Source organism: Saccopteryx bilineata, chromosome 9 (genome assembly GCF_036850765.1).
Source record: "Saccopteryx bilineata isolate mSacBil1 chromosome 9, mSacBil1_pri_phased_curated, whole genome shotgun sequence".
Classification (NCBI taxonomy): domain Eukaryota; kingdom Metazoa; phylum Chordata; class Mammalia; order Chiroptera; family Emballonuridae; genus Saccopteryx; species Saccopteryx bilineata.
Window position 1 is genome coordinate 63,211,874 of NC_089498.1, and position 21,235 is coordinate 63,233,108.

Sequence of the window (21,235 nt, forward strand, 5' to 3'; positions counted from 1 at the left end):
ATCAAGCATGACCACATGACCAAGTTTCAGCCAGTAAATGTGAGCAGAAACGAAATGTACTACTTGAAGGGTGTTTCTTAAGACCATACAGCACCTCTCTCATGCTCTTTCTTTCTCCTTTCTGCTGGCTGGATGGCAGTCAGGAGACTGGAAATTTGAAGATTACAGAACAACTGACTGCCTGGGTTCCTGTATAAACCACATGACAGGAGACATGTACCAACCTGGGTGACTCTTCCAGACTGTCTTTTGAGGGAGAAATAAACTTCCATTTCTTAGAGTGACTTCATTCTTGGGTCTATCTGTTACAGCAATTTAGCCTGCCTTAATTAATGCAATGAATATGTCTGTCTGTGTTTATGTATATGTAATATGTCTCTTATGGGTCAATGTCTATAAACTTGGAAACAACTAGCAAATTCATTTACTAGGGACCTACTTATAGTTTTATTGCATAAGGTAATTACTTCTTAGTTTATATAAGCCTACAGTCCCTCCTAAACTGACATTCTATGCAATAATTGACTGAGCCATATAAGTATGATGAATTGTACACTCAGGAATTTCCCACGAGAGGGCACACCTTAAATACTTTCTACTTTTGTGAGGCTAGTAATTTTTTTAATGTCTATGGTTGGCTTGGGATTACTCTAATATAATAAGAAAAGTATAAACAAGGTTTTAAATTATTAATTTGCTAATAGTTTTTTCCTTATGCCAATGCTATTTTCTCAACTGAAATAATCCATAATTCACTAAAAATTATTTACTAAATTCCAATCCAGGATCCTGGTTAAGGCCCTTAGTAGAGCAAATATCGATATAGTAGCTACTACTGATATTAACTACATCCAGTTCTAAAGACTAATATATTATTAGTAGTATTAACATAGTATTATTCTAATTTGGATAGTAGATAGTTCCATAGGTTAAAATAAAAGGCATCATCTGCTCATAGATAGAGTTGGAAATAGAAACAGAACTTGGTTTTTCCCTCCTTCAAATGTGCTCAGTCACTAATTCACTTATCATTGATCACCTGAATCAGAATGCTTTTGGCTATAAACAAGTAAAACTCTAAACTCAAAATGTCCCACACAATAATAAACGTGTTTTATATTATTTAAGAAATAAAAGAAAGTTCAGAAGCAGGACGCCTCAGTGACGTCATAAACAGCCCAGACTATTTCAATAGGTATGACCCTCTTTGGCTTCTTGGCTTTTGTCCTCAGCGTTCTCTCTTCATACTCCCAAGGTGGCAGCTAGTTTCCCAATAAAGGACCAAAAGCTCCAAGAAAAAATTTTTCTTTTCTTATATTTGTTTTTGAGAACAAGAAAAACATTTCCCAGATGCTACCAAGAGAATCCTCCTGTAGAAGTGTATCATTTGGCCAATACTAAAATCAGACTCTGGACAGCGGAGTAGAATTATAAGGATTGACTTAGGAGTCAGGACTCACCAGCTGGAGCTGGTGAGTGGCTCTGAAAAACATAGCGCATAGCTGAACATAGTTGGGATCTGTCAGAGAGAGAGGGAAAAAGGTAGAATGGTTATGGGTAGGCAACTGCCGTTTCTAGTCCACCAAGTGATTGTTCCTGCATCACATTTTATACCCTGATATGTCCTAGCCTTATCGGCATGGTTCAGTTTCATTTTAGATAGATAGATAGATCTTCTTTTTCAAATATTATGCTACTGGTGCTGATTATAATCTCTGTGTGGATTTTTTTTTGTATTAATACAGCTGAGGTTTGCTATAGAAGAAACTACCACATTCCAACATGTCTATGAAAAATAGCTAGAAATTTTTTAAACCAAAGCAATTCTGCTCTTTAGGTAATAGACTCATATTGAATTATTATTACCATTTCCTTTCTGCTGAAATTTTGATGACATGGTCATCATTCATTCAACCAAGTGTGGCCATTTCAGATTCAGTTAAGTGTCTTTATTCAAGGTGTCCTCATAGGCTCCTTTATTTGTTAGAACTGTTTCAAAATCAACAGACAGATGAATCAGCAGAACACTACAAAGCAAAATTCATGGGCCAGGGTTAAATTGAGGAAACAAACAAAAAGATGAAGCAATTAGTGTTGGAAAATTGTTTGTTATATAATAGTAAACAAAATATGAGGGAAAAAATCTATCATTCAATATATGTGTTTTGTGGGAGAAATTGATAGGGAAAGAAAAGGCATTTGAACAAAATAAAGGTAATCTCTTGATGGTGCAATTATATAGGTGATTTAATATTTTGCTGTATTTTCATACATTCTATATTAACTTTTCTTTTTAATAAGAAGTAAACACTGCTTCTGGTAGGTTTATGCTACATCCTACCTTTTGATGTCATTGCCCTTTAACCAGCTTCTGGACCAACTCACTGGAAACCTGGATGTTTTCCCAGCCTTCTCTGGGGCAGTTAGGGTGCTTTTACAGCAGGAGCCACTAGGTAAGGCAGGTACTGTCTGGACCTAGAGAGGCACAGAGAGTTTCCCAGAAACCGCTCCTGTGCTGAAGAAGCTTCCAATCTATATTAGATTGACTGGCAAGCCCATAGCATTGGACAAATAGAAACATCATCTTTATAGTTCCAAAACAACTTGTAGAGCTGAGACAACCTCTGAGACAGAGGGGTCTGTCTCAACAAATGTGCAATGTGGGTAGGTTCCTTTCCCCCACTGAGCCTCAGGTTTATTGTTTATAAATTGGATGAACTGACAATAGGAAACAAAGTTGAGATGCCTTTTTCTTAACTCAAAGGTCATTTCTGAATTTTAAAAAACAAAACCTAGAAACTAGCCTTAAAGGAATATAGTATGTAAAAATATCTCAAATTGGCTTAAAATTGAAGCACCAGATGCATTACTATTAAAGTCAAGAATGAGTTATGATTAATAAAATAATTGTACAAATGTCTATAATGTCTGTTTTGCATCCAGGCTGTAGCTGTAGAAGGGCAGGGACTGTGTCTGTCTTGTCCATGCTCTATCTCTAAGGTCTAGCACAGTGCCTGGGACAGACTAGATACTTCATGAATATTTTTTGTAGAAGACAGAGAAGAAGGCAAACAGTCACAGTGGCTGATTGGCTGTTTTCACCACTAGTATTTAACTTTTCTTACCACTGCAATAAAACAATATGTAGAAATTTAAAGTACAGTTATCAAGGAAAGTCATTGTTATTTATAAATTGTAAGGTTATGTACACTGAAAACCCATGAGAAAAACTATTATTAAAAAATTAATAATGAGCCTGACCTGTGGTGGTGCAGTGGATAAAGCGTCGACCTGGAAATGCTGAGGTTGCCAGTTCGAAACTCTGGGCTTGCCTGGTCAAGGCACATATGGGAGTTGGTGCTTCCAGCTCCTCCCTCTTCTCTCTCTCTCTGTCTCTCTCTCCTCTCTCTCCCTCTCTGTCTCTCTCCTCTCTAAAAAAATGAATAAAAAAAATTCAGGTTATAAAAAAAATCAATAATGAGTCCGATAAAATAAATATAAAAAATAAATTTTTTAATAAATTAAAATAGAAATATAATGGATTGTTTAGCTCATCATCCCCAAACACCAAGGTTGTGGGTTCAATGCCCAGTCAGGGAGCATATAGAGAGTGAGCAGTGGCCCTGGCCGGTTGGCTCAGAGGTAGAGCGTCGGCCTAGCGTGCGGAGGACCCGGGTTCGATTCCCGGCCAGGGCACATAGGAGAAGCGCCCATTTGCTTCTCCACCCCTCCGCCGCGCCTTCCTCACTGTCTCTCTCTTCCCCTCCCGCAGCCAAGGCTCCATTGGAGCAGGGATGGCCCGGGCGCTGGGGATGGCTCTGTGGCCTCTGCCCCAGGCGCTAGAGTGGCTCTGGTTGCAACATGGCGATGCCCAGGATGGACAGAGCATCGCCCCATGGTGGGCGTGCCGGGTGGATCCCGGTCGGGCGCATGCGGGAGTCTGTCTGACTGTCTCTCCCTGTTTCCAGCTTCAGAAAAATGCAAAAAAAAAAAAAAAAAAAGAAAGTGAGCAGTGAGTGCATAACTAAGTGGAACAACAAATGAATGCTTCTCTCCCTCTCTCCCTTCCTCTCTTTGTCTCTCTAAAACCAATCAATAAATTTAAAACATAAAAAAATACAATATTAAAAATATTTTACCATAGTAACAAACATACAAAATACTTAAGATAAAAATAGAATTGTAAAGGACCTGTTTGAAGAAAACGATAAAACTTTCTAAAAGGGCATTTTGCTAGAAGCAATATTTAAATGTAGTAAAGATGTTATGGTAAGTGTAATTCCATTGAAAATTGCAGGATTTTTATTTGCTAATTTTAGTCTAAGGTCAACATAAATACTGAAAAAATAATAAAGGATAAGGGTTTTCTGATTGAAAAACCTTAAAAAAGCTCAAGTATTTAAAAGTATGATATTAGCTGCAAAAATACCAGCCAAATTAGTAAAACAATAAATAACCCAAAAAAGGCCTTAGTACTAAGAATTTGTTTCATAGTGAAATCTCCTTGAACTCTAGAGTCACTCAGTCTTGAAATCCCTCTCAGATCTGCCCCATGTAGATATCTAAGATATCAATTTAAGCTAACTAAGCCTGTTTATTCACCTGTGAACTGAGATTAAACATAACTACACTAGATGAGGATAAACATAACTATACTAAATGTTATTAAAAGGATCAAATGATATATATATTTATTAACATTGAAAACCCATTAAAAATATCTAGCACAGTACCAAAGTATACAATAAATGGTTTAGCAATTGAACCAAAAGAAAGTAAAGAAATCCATAAGAAATGATGCTGGGACAATTAATTTTTTAAAGTAAACTTTAGATATTACATATCTGTTTTGTATTTTATACATTGCATTTTACAGAATATGTCAACAAGATAAAGCATTAAATGTAGATATTTAAACTACAAAATAGCTACAGGAAATTGTAAGAAATTTTTTTTTCTGGTATTGTAATGGAGAAGATTTAACAAGTAAAAGTAATGGAACAACATCACAGAAAACAGGCAGAAAGAATAATTTTAATTACAGAAAATTTTTAGCTGCTCCCTATAAGAAAAAGTATTCACTGGATGTAAAAATAAAAGAATAAAAAAATATGATAAAAATACTTTCTGCAAGATGCATGACAGATGGAGTTGATAACTAACATATAAATAACACTTTAAAATAAATAAAAACGCTAACAACTCAGTAGAAAAAAATACAGTGGATCTAAATAAATAACTCACAAATTAAAGAATAAATACAAATTGTCAACAATAACGGAAATGTTTAGTAAGTTGTGGAATTTCCAAATTCTGTGTGTTCGGTATATTGAGAGACAAAGAAATCCATAAAGAAAAACACAGAAATGAAAGTATTTTGTACGTCCCTATGTCAGGAACTGACCAAAATTGGCTCAAATATGAGAAACAGTGTGCAGCCTTCACTTAACCCCTTGTGTTAAGGAGTACTTTAAATTTTTAAATGAGATATGAGAGCTTAATTTTGGTAAATTTCAAAATGCCACTTAATCACCCTCTCTGCCACCCCATGTTCTCAACTTTTCTAACATAGCACATGTAGCTTTCTATGTCAAAAGTATCTATCTCGATAAGCATGAACTAAGTAGATGATAAAAGATCCTTGAGGAAGACATAAGGAGGGAAGATAGTGAGACAGACTTCTGCATGCATCCTGCTGACTAAAATCCACCTGGCAACCCCATCATAGGCTGATGCTTGAGCACCAAGCTATTTTTAGCACTTGAGGGTGATGCATTCCAACAGAGACATCCTCAGTGCCTATGTTTGAACCAATGGAGCCACTGGCTGCAGAAGGGGAAAAGGGAGAAAAGAAAGGAAAGGGGAGAAGCAGATGGTCACTTCTCCTGTATGCCCTGACCAGGAATCAAACCTGGGACATTCATACACCAGGCTGATGCTCTTTCCACTGAGCCACTGGCCAGGGCTGAAATTGGTATTTTTAACAAGCACCCTAATTAATGCCTTGGTACTTAAAGTTTGAAAACCATGTAATGGCAAACCACCAAGTCCCTTCTAATGCCAAAAATTGAGTCTATTGAAGGGAAAAATATGCATGCTAAAGAACAGCTACTCTATACATTGAGAGTGACCACCCACCTTAACTATCAAATTTTGGTTCTCAGATACTTGTATATTTGAGCTATCCTTGATATCTCTTTAGATTTGTTCTTTCAATTCCATGCATCAAATTACATGCATCAAAGCTGCTCGTCTTGAAAGTGCTTTCAGAAGGCACATAAATTCAACCCTGAGTTCTTATGATTCAGACATTTAATCACCTCATAAAGTTAATGGAATCCAATTTGAATCTAGACACCTCAACAGCTACATTGCATTGAATTCACAGCATTCATAAAATGTGGGACTCAAAATGAATCACCAGCTTAATGGAAAGTTCAGAAGAGAATGCTGCCCTCTCATTGGTCACTGTCCAAATCTTTAGTTGCCAGGAATAGGACCGGAGCTATCAACACAACCCTGTATCCCAGGCAACCAGCCATGCCACTGAGAACTTTTCAACACTTCAAAACATAAAAGTTACATAAAATTTTTCAGATGCTCTTTCAATTGCTTGGAAAGCTCATGGTTTATAATAGTAATGATACCCAGGGTCAGACATCACCTATCAATTTAGGACTTTATTATCAGCCCCCAAATGGGTTGCCTTTGGGGTGCTCCAGACCCTTGCCTGATTGCCATAAAATATGTTCCTCCAGTGATGCAAAGTCTCTGAGGTAAGAGAAAAAATTCTGGTATTCCAAGATCCCAACAATCCATTACTTAAACAACAGGAAATAAAAATGCCACTGGCCCTCCAAGTATCCAGATGTGGTCTCAGTGATGTTTGGCATCTACTAGGTGAAGACATCTGGATGATTGATTCTGAGCTCTCCATCCAGACATTTAACCATAGTGGCAACTCAACTTTGGTCTGAAGCTGGGTGGGGTTTGCAGTTATTACAAAGCTATCCATGTGATCTCCTTTTATTGGAAATGTATTTTTACATTAGCATTTCCACCTTTGATAGGGTGGTTTTGCTCAAAGAAGCCTCACCATCCACAAAACTGCTTAGATCAACCTTCTCAACTACACTTTCTGTTCTTCAAGGTTTCGTAGTCACTGCTAAGCCAAGTGGAAGGAATACCAAATCTTTATTTTTTTAAAAAGACAGCTGCTGGAATCCACTCATTCTTAACAAGTTATTTATCTAAGTAAAAACTTTGCACATCAAGGAAGGAGGCAAGGGTTTCAAAATGTCTTCTATACTTTTTGAGTCTAATATGCTGAACTGCAAATTTAATCCACTAAAGTGGTTTCATGCAAACACTCCTCTCAAATTCCTTTTGTACAAAATTTTGATGCATAATGTATAGAGTCTGAAAATGGATTAAGCTACATTTGGAGATGGTTTGAGTTGTTTTTATAAGCAAGAAAAAATGAGCAGTTTTTTGTTGTTGTTGCCATTTTTAACCCTTCTTACTCAAACAATCACACATGGATCTTGTCTTCTCAAAGTTGCCTTTCACATAATGTTTCTTGTCTTTTTTTTTCCTGTCAAAAAGCTTGAAATGTCAAAAGTTTTCAGTAAAAATGTGAAGAGTGAATTAGACTTTTTTCCCTCAGATTTCCCAACTAAAGCAAGCACATAGAATGGTAAAGCTCTCTGATTTACTCCTGAAAGAGAATTCAGTAACCAAATAAGCATGAGTGAGATCTTATTGAATAAACTGTTTCCTAGTATTCCACAATTTAATCACCATGAATACTGTGGCCACAGATGGAATGCCAGTCTTTGTGCTAGGGAGAGCAGGTGTGACAAATGCCCAGAGACACAGTTCTACCAGGTACAATCAAGGTTAGAAGAGTGAGAACAAAGATGGCCAGGGCAAGTTATCGAAGGCTCCAGAAGAATCACAAGGACTTGACTACAATCTCATACTTATATCTTAAAAGGTCAACACATTGCAATGTTCTGTCTCATCACTTTCTTATTTTTACATATCATTTAAGTACAATGTACATTGTACTGGCAAAAGAATTGCAGCTAGAATAAAATTTGGGTTCAAGTCCTAAGTCTGACCCTACATAGTTGTGTGATCTTAAACTCACTTGTTCTCACTGGTTTCAGTTTCACCATCTGCCAAGTAAGAAGAACCATTTCCCTCTAGTTACTTTCTGCCTCTGGGGCCAATGTGGGGAACAAATAAGGTGGGTGGGAAAGTACTTATAAAGTCTCAAGCTTCATATACCCTACTGAGTTCTTCTCTGTGTTGGGTTAACTATTGCTTTCTCCTGAGAAAATGATGGCATCCTTGGCTCTTTTCCCACAGCCTTCTCCATCTGGGTTCCCCCCAAAGCCATGGGTAAAATGAACAAGGTGGTCTGAGGGGGACTTCCAGTTGCTGCTCAGCTGACCTCTTCCAGTGGCTTTCTATACATGACCCCAATGAGAGCTTTTAAGCAGATAAATCCCTATCCATGCCACTTAAAACCATGGCTTCAAATAAATATAGAAAAATAATACCCTCAGCCTAACATTTCTCATGGCATCTGTTCTGAACCCTCATTTGAATTACCTTTATCCAGACCCTGTAATGAACCTCTTTACTGTTGTTTCTCTCACTTCTCCTGCTTCAGAGTTCCACTTATCTTGTCTGGGCCTTCGGATTCTCTTCTCCATCATGATTCAAATGATTCACTTAATCATACTCCCGCTACCCACTCCACATGGGTCCTAGCACCTTTCACCCCAGCTCTATGAATGGGACACAGACAAATAGAAGAGTTTACCTGCAGGTGTAGGAGCTGAGATGTATGTGCCTCCCAGAAATGAGCAGTGTAAGGATTTCTGCCAGCTCTGGGAACATTTCCTCTTTGGGAAGTATGGACTTACACAATCGGACAATTTCAAATTCTATAGAACAGGTATCTTAGGGGACAGTAACAAGGGGAAGAAGGGTTGTTTTTTTCCGACTTACCGTACGTTCCTCCTTTAAATGTTACCACACACCAGCACATGTCAAAACATATATTCTACTACTCAGCCATAAGAAATGATGACATCAGATCATTTACAGCAAAATGGTGGGATCTTGATAACATTATACTGAGTGAAATAAGTAAATCAGAAAAAAACAAGAACTACATGATTCCATACATTGGTGGAACATAAAAATGAGACTAAGAGACATGAACAAGAGTGTGGTGGTTACCAGGGGTGGGGGGAGGGAGGGAGAGAGTTAAGGGGAGGGGGAGGGGCACAGAGAACTAGATAGAGGGTGGCAGAGGACAATCTGACTTTGGGCGAGGGGTATGCAACATAATTTAATGACAAAATAACCTAGACATGTTTTCTTTGAATATATGTACCCTGATTTATTAATGTCATCCCATTACCATTAATAAAAATTTATTAAAAAAAACCAAACATATATTCTGTTGGTGCTTCCCCATGTAGACCATGATTCATAGATGGAGTGTTGAATGGGAAATGAAGACTAAGTCAAATTCAAATTTATTCCCCATAATTTTACAATAATCTAGACTTTACTGAACATATTTTTAAAATTTCAACAATGTAGGGATAAGAAGACCACGCCTGCCTCGTTTACAAGAGTATTTCTAGAACCTAGCACACACAAGGTGTTTTAAAAGATCTGTTGCCTGAATGAATACATAAGAAGCAAAAACAAAGGAACATTTGAAATATTTTTTATTATCTGATGCTGATAGACAATAAAGTTATTGATTTAGAGAACAAGTACCCAGCAGTACAGCTCACTAATACCTTTTAAAAATGTGTTGATTCTCATAAATCCAAAATAAACGACCTGTACAATCACTTAAGAAGAAATAATACGCATTTATACAGGCTTCCAGAGGAAAGTCTGAGTGGAAAAGCTGAGAATTTTAAGAAGAATTATTAAATCCTTTCAAATTCAATCACTGGCCGATCACAGACATGCCACATGTCCCTCTGCCCACGGGGCTGTCACGTCAGACCATCTCACTCAGCCCTTCATTGTGAAACTCCCAAATTACAGCCACCTCCTGGAGCCAGAGGAAAAGGCTTTGGATCAGCTGAAAAGGGTAAGTCCCCTTACAGGTCCACCCAGCATGCTCTTTCATATTCCACAGAGACATTTAAACAAAGAGGGAGAAATAGAACATATCCCCCGCATCCTAAAGCCAGCATCTTCAAAGTCTTACAAGCGGCTTTCGCTTCAAGTCAAAAGGGCTTTTCCGCTGGAAAATAAAACTCAAAACACTGTGAAATGCCAGTCTGTGCCTCTTCGGTATAATCCTGTTGAAGTTTTTGGAATTTAACAGTGTTCTAGTCCCTTCCATTACATCCTGTATTTCACCTGTTAGTCTGCTAACGAGAGTTTCTTTTCCCTTTCCCGGAGTTTGATTAAGGTCCTGAGGGTGGTAGTAAAATGGATCCATCTTTTTGTTACAAACTCAATTAACAGAAGTTGGAATTGCTCTCTTCAACAAAGTTAAATAAATTGTTAATGAGAAATTTACCTTCACTTGATTCGCTAGTTGCCTTATTAGCTTGAAGTCAACACTATTAAAAGAAGAGATGTTTATTAAAGCTTAAGGTGTTTGCCGGATTGAATGTTAAAAAGAAGATGGCAGGATGACACCTCCGGCTGGCTGCTTCCAAAACGCAGAGGGGTTCCCATGATCCATCTCAAATGAGCAAGTCAGAGCCCTCATTTGGGTTCTCTTCATCAGGGAAATAGCAATTGACCAGGTAGGGCAAGGTGCCCACATTCCTGGGTAGCACCTAAACCTTCTCTTTTTAGCCAGTCATGAGAGCATTTTCTAAGCCTAATGGACACTCGCCTGAAGAAAAGTCACTCAGTCGCACATGAGTCTGAACACCTTTCCTCCTCTGGGAAGGACTGAACTAAGTCATGTTGGAGGAAGTCACCTAGAGCACAGAACTGCTGGTTGACCCTTGAACTGGACCTGGGCAATTGTTGTCCCTTATCTCCTCCCATGACCTTGGAATACAGGTTCTGCTTATTTCCACAGTGGAAGCTGTTTTCAAGGACACAGCCTAGAGAGAGCAATGTGTTGTAAAGACTATCTAGACAATGTATGTGACTGACCCAGTTAGGGCCTCCTCTATATAAAATTTTATGATTCTGGCGGGTGGGTACAGAAATCTAGTCAACTTGTGGTCACCCTAGACAAGTCACCTATGTAAGTTTCCTTTGCTTGTTAAAACTACCACTCACCAACCTATAGTGGTCTGTCTCTTTCTTCAATCTCTCCTTGCTCTCTGTGTACAGGTACCAGATTGCAAACCAAAAAACTACTGCCTTCATAAATGTCAGGGGCATAAGAGAAAGAATCTATTACCTCAAGAAAGTTTACATGCAGACTTCAAAATCACTACCAAACACTCCCAAAACTTTTCCAGTGTGGAATTTCTAAAATGCCTCATCTTAATACCCAAGGCCAGGCAAAGTTATGAGGTCCATCAGAGTTGTTTTCAATCCCTCTCCATTTCCCTCTCAAAAATGCTCTCCTGCGCCCCCACTATGGACCCCAGTAGTAGAGCTTGGAGGCTAGTTGAGTTGGGCCCATCCCAACCATTCTTTAGACACTGCATGGCCTTAGAGAAGCTGACAAGCTAGATGGTCTCATTTCCCATAGTTCCCTATGTTTAGGTTCCACATGAAACCAAGAATCATCCAAGTGGACACTCCCCAAGAGATTCACAGAGTGAAGGTAGTCATCAGGGTAGAAGCTGGAATCCATTCCTTCTACTAGCCAGCACAGTGTGGATACATATGATGACTCTATCAGAGGTCACAGTGTCCAGACCCTAGCACTGTGGTTTGAAGAGACAAGTGGAGGGTGAATGTTTTGTTGGTGCAGGTTGGGATAGATGTGATGAGGTACAACAGCCAGCAGTTGTAGACGTGACCTCCTTCTTCATCAACTTGACCATGGCTGCCTCAGTGGGCCAGTTCTAAAGTGTGTTCTAAGGTGTGATTCTTGAAAGTCCTGCAGAAAAACTCCTCCAGACCTTCTAGGGATTTTTGTAAATTCCTTATTCCTTGTATAAAATCCATTTCTGTTAAAAATAGACTGAATTCCATTATCTACAACTAAACTCAGACAGAAACACTTCTTCCTACATAAGCAAACAAGTTCTTTAATGCTTGTTCCTTCTCCATCTTCTCAGATAAAATGAGTAGATAAACTAATTCACAGTAAGTACATAAATAATAACTAATAAAGTAATCTCTTATGGGTACTTGCCTTAACCCAAGCAAAAGGATTCTAATGGTGAATTTCCAACCATGAATGGCTTATGATAGTGGTAGCAACTTTTTTATCTGGACGGAGAGGCAAGAGTTTTTTAAAATGTAAAGAAATTGTTAGTTATTACTGATGATGGGGATGATAATGGTGGTGCTGATGCTTAAAAGCCTGAAAGAGCTGACCCAACTTATAAAGATCACTGAGCTGACATCCCTACCTCCTTCCTCCTGCCCCGCTACACCCGCTAACCAGGGCCAAAAACAGCATAATCATTGTTTCTCACCTCTCATTGCAGACCTCTCCTATTATGGAGCTCTCTATGAAATCAAAAGGACCTTCTAGCCTGACCAGGCAATGGTGCAGTGGATAGAGCATCGGACTGGGATGCCGAGGACCCAGGTTCGAGACCCCAAGGTCGCCAGCTTGAGCACAGGCTCATCTAGTTTGAGCAAAGCTCACCAGCTTGGACTCAAGGTTGCTGGCTTGAGCAAGGGGTCACTCAGTCTGCTGTAGCCCCTCAGTCAAGGCACATAAGAGAAAGCAATCAATGAACAACTAAGGTGCTGCAAATGAAGAATGATGCTTCTCATCTCTCTCCCTTCCTGTCTGTCCCCATTTGTCCCTCTCTCTGACTCTCTTTGTCTCTGTCACAAAAAAAGGACCTTTTAGGAAAGAGAAAAATTTCATCATATATAGATGAACAAGCATTCCAGAATCTCCCTGAAAGTCAATAACATACCCTAAGAGAAAAGATGAAGAAACAGTCAGCTGAAGAAGGTGATTGGATGGTAAGGTGATTGGTGATGTCCATCTGCACATTCACAGATGTTCCTGGACCAGCTCCATCCTGACACTTGGGTATAAATGAAGCTAACCCTGGCCTCCAGGAGCTCAAAACACAGGGTAATAATAAAAATTGCCCTGCTTGACATGTGGTGGCACAGTGGATAAAGCATCGACCTGAAATGCTGAGGTTGCTGCTTCAAAACCATGGGCTTGCCCAGTCAAGGTACATATAGGAAGCAATTACTATGAGTTGATGCTTTCTGCGTCTTCCCCCACTTTCTCTCTCTCCTCAAATCAATAAATAAAATATTTTAAAAAAAGATTAAAAGATCAAGTTTGTCTGAGTGACAGACTTGATCTCCACTAATTTCATTCACTCAACAAAGTTCGTGGTCGTGTTTTAGTTGCAGACAGGGATGCATGAACTAAGTCTTCTAATCCCTTATGAAGAGAGCCAGCACGAATTCTGCAAGGTGAATTTAGTGAAGAATGTTCTCAATTATAATTGAGGCAAGTGTCACAAAGGGATACCATTGCACATTGTCTGATGGGAGAAGGGAGTTGGCACAACCTAGTCTAGAAGTTCTTGGAATGTTTTCCAGCAGAAAAGCCATTCCAGCTGAATCTTGGGGACTGAGCATAACGTAGCCAGGTTGAAGGAACAGCATGAGCAAAGACTCTGAGGATGGAAGGAACTTCAGCCAATGAGGTACGTAGTTTATCCCCACTTTACACGGGAAGCAGTAGAGACCTAGAGAAATTAGGTAACTTCCTAAGGTTATGCAGAACATAAAGTAATGTGAATCCAATGATGCCTCCTTACATCTAATCCAGCCTCCCTGAGAGTTAGAGACAAATATACACAGCAGACGTTAAAAATAAATTATCAGGAGACCCTTTAAGGCCAACCTTCTTCCTGAAGGAGCTGAAGAAAGATTTTTATTTTCTGATTCTACTAAACTTTAGACTAAATTAAATGGAAAAAAAAAAACAACTACTATTTCTGACGCTAAAGTCATGGGTGCTTTTTGGGAATGAAACCTTCTTTCCTCCTCCCTGGGGCCTTTCATACCATTATGGTGCAGTCCCAAGCTATCAATGATAGTGAAAAAAAACGGGGCTTTGCAGTAGAGGAAAGAGCCTATTCAAACTGCTCCTGATTTCTATAAAAGAGAGATGTTTTGATCTTTGAAACAGCCAAAAGGCCAGTTTGATCTTCCTCAGACTCATTTATTTTAGGTTCTTGCAAATTTCTTTTCTGTAGGTTTACTTCCTTAGAAAACTCAATATTCAATTGAACAGTGACTTTTGTATATTGAAATGCAATATTGAATAGCTAAAGCCTAATAAATGGCATCACGGCTATATAGGATATTTTAAAACCATAAAAGGGCCGATTGAGCCCGATCCAGGCAAAGATGACAAAGCGAATTCAATGCTTCTTTTGAAAATGAGTCATGGTCAGAAATACTCACTTTGACCAAAAGCATTTCTTTGAATGCCAGAGGTAAATTTGCTCACTTTCATTTTCTGCCTGGGTTTCAAGCCGGCCTTGCAGAACTGAACAAAATCAACTGCAAGAGGCCTTGGCAGCTATTCCAGATGTAAATGTGAACAGGATAGTGAAGTTGGACCTATTCTCTTCAGTGTGTTTCTTTCAAATTATGCAGATGATATTCAGATATGGATTGATCAGGCTTTGTATATTTTTTCAGGCAGGAGTAAATCATTGCTATTCTGTGCTGCCTTAACATTCCCCAGGACCACCCTTTCTTTTACTTAGAAAAAGGATGTTTTATTATCATGAACCTCCAAATTACTGGCAAAGGGAGAATCTGACTTATGTTCCCAGTCGTGGGGGGCTCAGGGGAGGACAGGCACAACATATTCAATCGATTAGCCAAAAAGAGCAGCCTTTGATGTCAGGGAACCTTTCCAAATTTCATTTAAGACGCAAACAATCTGTGGGAAATCAAAGTTCTCAATCAAAACCTCTGCCCCAACTCCTCTGGGTGCAGCTTGGCTGGAAGAAGTTTTAACTATTTGTAGATGATTATTCAGTTTGAGAATGTGTTCTTCTCATGGCCCTTTCAACATTAGTCTTTTTAAGAAGATAGATAACTTCATTCTCCATCTTCTTGTGACATGAACTTTTTCTCTAACAGCTCTTTCCTTAGTGTGACCTCAGAAAAAGGTCTGACTGTATAAAGTATTACAAGAATGCCTATGTTCTGTACACTCCCAGTATCAACTAAAAAGTGGATTGGAATTGGGAGAGGAACTGGGGCCAGCAGGAACAGGAATAATAACCATTTGGAAGAAAGTGATGAAGAAAAAGGAGGAGTTAGAGACATGCAGAAGAATGTGGGTCCACTCTCAGAAACAGCAAAGCAAGAGGAGGAATCAAATGTGGTATCAGTTTAAAGATCATGATTTGCATGATTTGGGTTTTTAATGAATTTGATTGTACCTGTTTCTCTGGGTATCCACACAGAAATAGCAACTTTTAGGCACTGCCTAAAAGCCCGGATTACTTTGGTATTTAGTGGCAGATGTTTTGCCTATAAATAAGAACGTGAGAATGCTCTAAAAAAGGTACTTGAGCCCTTACATGCTCTGCACTGGTTAGACAACATCTAGGAAACCATGCTACTTTCAGTGTGGCTAGTTTACTTCCATCTACCTGACTACTGTCGGTTCTTCATGCTGTTTTATCATATAAACCCTGACCAAGTTGGAGTTTCTATGGGCAAGAGAAGTCAAGATGCTAAAATATCCAAGCAGCAGTTAGCACCCTAGAGATGTTTAGTCCAAAAAAGAACAACTTAGAGAAGCTATGACAGCACTGATGACCTGTCCTGTGAAGAATGATTTGATGGGCCCTTTTTGCTTCAGCAGAGAGGTTCTGTGGGAGGTACAGGAGATGAGAAGATAATATTCACAAATATAGGAATCCCAAATAATGCCTTGCTAAAGTAATTAGTTTCCTATCATGGAAGACACACAAGCAATAGCTGGATGTCCTCCCCCTGGAAAGGAAGTTGTAGAAGGAACTCCCACATTCCTGGATAATATCGGAACTAGAAGGGACTGTCAAAGCCACAAGTTCAACTGTCCAGGAAGATAAGGTAACCCTAGCAGTCCCCTTTAGTGCTCGCTGCCCTACCAGCAAGTGCACACTTTCCTTGTGACGTCAGGATTTCAAAAACATTCCTTGGAAGCCAGTTACAAAAGGGACATCAGTATCTCAGGGCCTTTGAGTGATTTTTCAACTTGAGACCATCAAAAACAGTTCTACAAGAGAAAGTCTCTCTTTATCCAGCAATCATATGCTGACTATAATCCAAAGAATATAAAAATCAGGCCCTGGCCAGTTTGCTCAGTGGATAGAGCATCGGCCCAGCATGTAGACTTCATGGGTTCAATCCCCGGTCAGAGAACACAAGGGAAGTGAACATCTGCTTCTCTCCTCCTCTCTCTACCCCTCCTCTCGCTCTTCCCCTCCCATAGACAGTGATTCAATTGGTTCAAGCATTGGGCGCAGGAGCTGAGGATAGCTCCATTGGGCCAAGAATCAACCTCAGGTGCTGAGGAGAGCTCGGTTGATTTAAGCATCAGCCCAGATGGGGGTTGCTGGGTGGATCCTAGCTGGACGCACATGCAAGAGTCTCCTATCCTCTCACTTAAAAAGATAAAAATTAAAAACATAAAAAACAAAGGAAATAAAATCAGTATTTCAAAGAGATATCTGCATTCTCATGTTCATTGCAGCATTATTCACAATAGCCAAGATATGGAAACAACCTACATATCCATGAACAGATGAATAAATAAATAAAATGTGAGATAGATAGATAGATGACGGATAGATAGATATACAATGGAATATTATTTATTATTCAACCACGAAAAAGGAAGGAAACTCTGACAGTTGTACACCTTAATATGTATCACTTTTATTTTTCAATTATATCTCAATAAAACTAAAAAAGAAAAGAAAGTATCTCTTAAGAGTGGATAACTATCCATAGTTTTAAAAAGAACAGTTGATAATTAATGTTTATAAAAGAACTTGAAATAGAGAATACCAAATAACTCGAGGATAAAATTCTGAACTGAGATAATTGAATATACATAGACATGCCCACAACTGTTTTTAGGGCTGTTAGCTCTCTAATAGGTATTTGGGGAAAAGGACTAATTTTTTTAAGAAGCAAATAGAAGTTTCATTTCCTTTCCATAAAAGACATTTTAAAACACACACAAAAAAAACACCTGGTTTTCTAGACACTCACAGATTGGTTTCTTGCATTCCAAGGCCTAGAACATAAGTAAATCTGTTTCAAGAACATAAGATATGCAACAGGTAATATTATTCAAGGCATAGTAATACAAATCAAGGAAAAACGGTAGCACACACATGATACAACAAGCTTGTGTTCTGTGTGCAGGCTGACATAGGTTCTTATAACACCGCTGTGACAAAATTGCCTTTGTCATGCAGTTAGCTCCTCTTGTCTCTTTCTACTCACTTTGCTGTTTTCTGATTGTAATTTTATCAGGAGATTGAATCAAGCTGTAGACTTCTTACAGAATAACACTCCCAGACACTCACCCAAGAGCAATGTGAGCAAAGTTTTCAGTGCCAGGAAGGAGAATGTTGGAACTGACAAAGTAGAACCAAGAGGACATATATAAATGGCAAAGAGAAGCTGCCTGCCTAATTAGAGTGAGGGGAGAAATGATGAGGCAAGATATTTAAATACCAGGAGTAAAATAGAGGAACCTGACTTCAAATAAGTAGGACCTGTTCTCCTATCAGCATTTTCCCCATTCAGCTACAATCCTCTACAAGGAAGACCATCTGCCAATTGCTCTGGCAAGAATGTGTCACCAAGAAGGACGGTTTTATTGGCACAGCTGTTTGTTGTGCTCATTAAGTCTTGGATAAAGTTAAGGAAAAACCCTCTGATGCAGAAGTCAACACCAATCTCAGTGGCGGCAACCCTTCAATATCCAAAGATCTTCCAGGTAAGCAAGAAAGAAAGCAATAATGAAATATAATTTTGTTAAGCATCATTTATAAATAAAGCAACAGGATACAGATTGAGAAAATGTTCGCTGATAGTAAAACAAATGTTAGATATTTGCTCCCTCAAATCTTTCTCCCCAAACTTTCTATCAGTAAAATGTTATCAAAACAAGAAAGTACCAATACATTCCTATTTCAATTTCTATTTCATTTCAAAATACAGCTCTCAAAATGTCAGTGTCATCCAGGTTTGGCCTTTCTGCGAATGTGCATAGTTAAACTTCAATGAGCTGAATTGATTGGAGGAAGCTGTTTAAGTGAATTTTCAGGTTAACTGGAGGCTAAGCAGAAAACTTTTTTCTCTTTTGGTTCTATTAGGAATCAATAGAACATATTGATGGAATGAAGGTGATTTTGCCCTAGAGATCCAGAAACCTACAGTAAATAAACAATCCCTCATTGTCAGTGATGCTTCTCTACTAAGCTCTCTGATAGAGCTTTCTGATAGCATCAGCTGGAGTGCACATCACAGGCCAAAACTGCCAGGTCTTCTTCCTCTGCATCAGCCTAAACTCAAATCTTATCATGAGGACATCACATAACAAAACAGAAGAGGAAAGAACATGCATGATGAGAAGAAAGGACAAAAAGCCCTGATTATGTCCCAAAGTAGATCCCTAAACTTTGCCTACTTCAGCCTCATTAAAAGAGAAAGATTTTGCCTCTCAATTATAAACATGGTTCACAGCAAAAATGGATTTCACTTAATGGATAGTTTTAGACTTTTTGTTAATGGAAATTTTTCTCTTTGCAGGTGATAATGTGTCTGTCACTTCTCCATGTCTTTACCAGGTTCAGGTTGTATAAGATCATCACCATCACTATGATCACCATCATCATAAATAAGAATTTTTTAATGCAATTGGTTACACAATAGACTAGCACATCCATGCTTATCATCAGGAAACATAAAAGAAAAAAAAACAGCTCACAGGTGACTGAGCAATGGTTTAGAGATCAAAATCATTCAAAACATCCTCTCCTAAAAACCCTTCAAGATTCTAAGAAGACAAACAAAATTAATTTAATTGTAAAGAAAAAACGCTTTTATATAATTAGCACATCTCCCTTTTGTTTTTGTTGTAATAGTCAAACAGATTTTTATGTGATGTATGAATACTTCATAAATATTTTTGTGTGAAGCACTTATATAAATAATGGGTAAATTATATATATTTTATTTAGAACCTGCAATTTTATGTTTTTCAATTCAACAGGAATTAGATCCTAATCTCTCATGATCTTAAGATTTTGCTGTTTGTATCTTGAATTTGGCAACAATGAAAGGTTATCTCTGTTATATTTGAAGCTGAGGCCTTGCTCAGGAACAAAACTCCCAAATATAACACTGTTTGAATGGAAAGTATGGCTCATTAAACAGTGATGCACTCAATGATTCAGTTTCCAGGAATATGTTTTGGCAAAAAGCTAAGACTCAATTTCTGCCTCCCTGCTTTAATTACTAATATACTATCCATGAATTAGGAAGAGAAAGCAATTGTTGCCTTTACTGATTATGGTAAACAATCACCATAAGGATCTTCACTGGCACTGTATCAAGGGTTTCCAGAAAAAAGAAATGTTTCTGCCATTCCATCCACAGGACAAAAAGGCTCATGGTGGAGTCTCCATAGGACTTAGAGACCAGTGTCCACCAATCATGGGCTACAACTCCTTTTGATTCTCCAGTTCCCTAAGAGGGCAGAAATTCTTCCCCCAAGAGAATATAAATGCCTCATCTGCCTAGATCTAGGAATGATCCACATTCATTTTTAGTTCTAAACCTGATTCTACAAGTTCAGGAACATTGCATTACTTTGGATCACAGGGCACCCTTCCAGACCCCAATGTATTCACCCTCCCACAATTTGACTCAGGAGATCAACAGGTAGGATGCGTGCATGTGGACAAATCTGTGTAAAGTTATCACCGTTCCCAGAAAAATTTCAGGTATGTCTTCAGCTCAGATATGAACTAGGGCACATTCAGCAAACCCATTGCATGATATTGGACTTGGGAAAAATAAGCAAAAATCATGTTTGCTTACTTTGTTCATGATTAACCACCTAAGTCAAATTACATGAATTCAAAACATGTATGAAGAAGTGAAAGCATAAGGCAAAGCCACAAAGGAACAAAGAGCACTAATGTCAATAAAAAAAATTAACATGTCATTTTATTTTCCTGAATTAAGCAGAATTATATCAGGTACTGACCAAAAATGCAATTCAAACTAGCTGCAACCAAAAATGGAATCTATCAGTTTATAAATTTGGAAATTCAAGGGAACAGGTACTGCTAAATCCAAGTATTCTAATATCTTCAACATGCCTTCACTCTATCACCACGTCTTGGCTCTCATTGTTCTGTGATAGCTTCATTGATCTTTCCACAAGTTCCCAAAGAACCAGTAGCTCCATGCATGCTTGTATCTATTGCTTACAATCTTCAAAAGAAAAAGATCGTCTCTTAAATAAGAGTTCCAGTAGAACTGCCAGGGTTACCAGCTTAGGTTGAGTATCTACCCTTATGCTTATTATTGCACCCTGGGCATCGAATATGCTTATTTGTCCTACTCTTGATCCCAAGATATGACCAGCCCTGACTGAACACCACTAATCAAAAGTAGGAAAAGGTACATACAGTTCTGCAAAGGAAAAGTTGGAAGGTAAAGTCAAAGTAAGAGGAAAATAATTGGGGAGGAGGGGCAAACAACAGATAACCACATTAGCTACCAACATAGAGGTTGTTATGAAGAATGAACTTGGAAACATCTAAAACTCTCTGTACCCTCTTTGAATCCTACCTGCCGTTTGTTCTTGAACTCAAGGATCCAAGGCTACACAAAGCAGAAGACACAATGTGCATCATTTATTTATTTCACAAGTTTTTATTATGTTTTATCCCAGTGTTACTTTTAAGGTTCTTGGGGGAGTACAAAGGAAGAAACTCTAGTTCAGAACTGGGGACCAGAGAATGTTTCTAGAGGAAGTAAAATCAAAACTGACATTTGAAAAATGGGGAGGAGC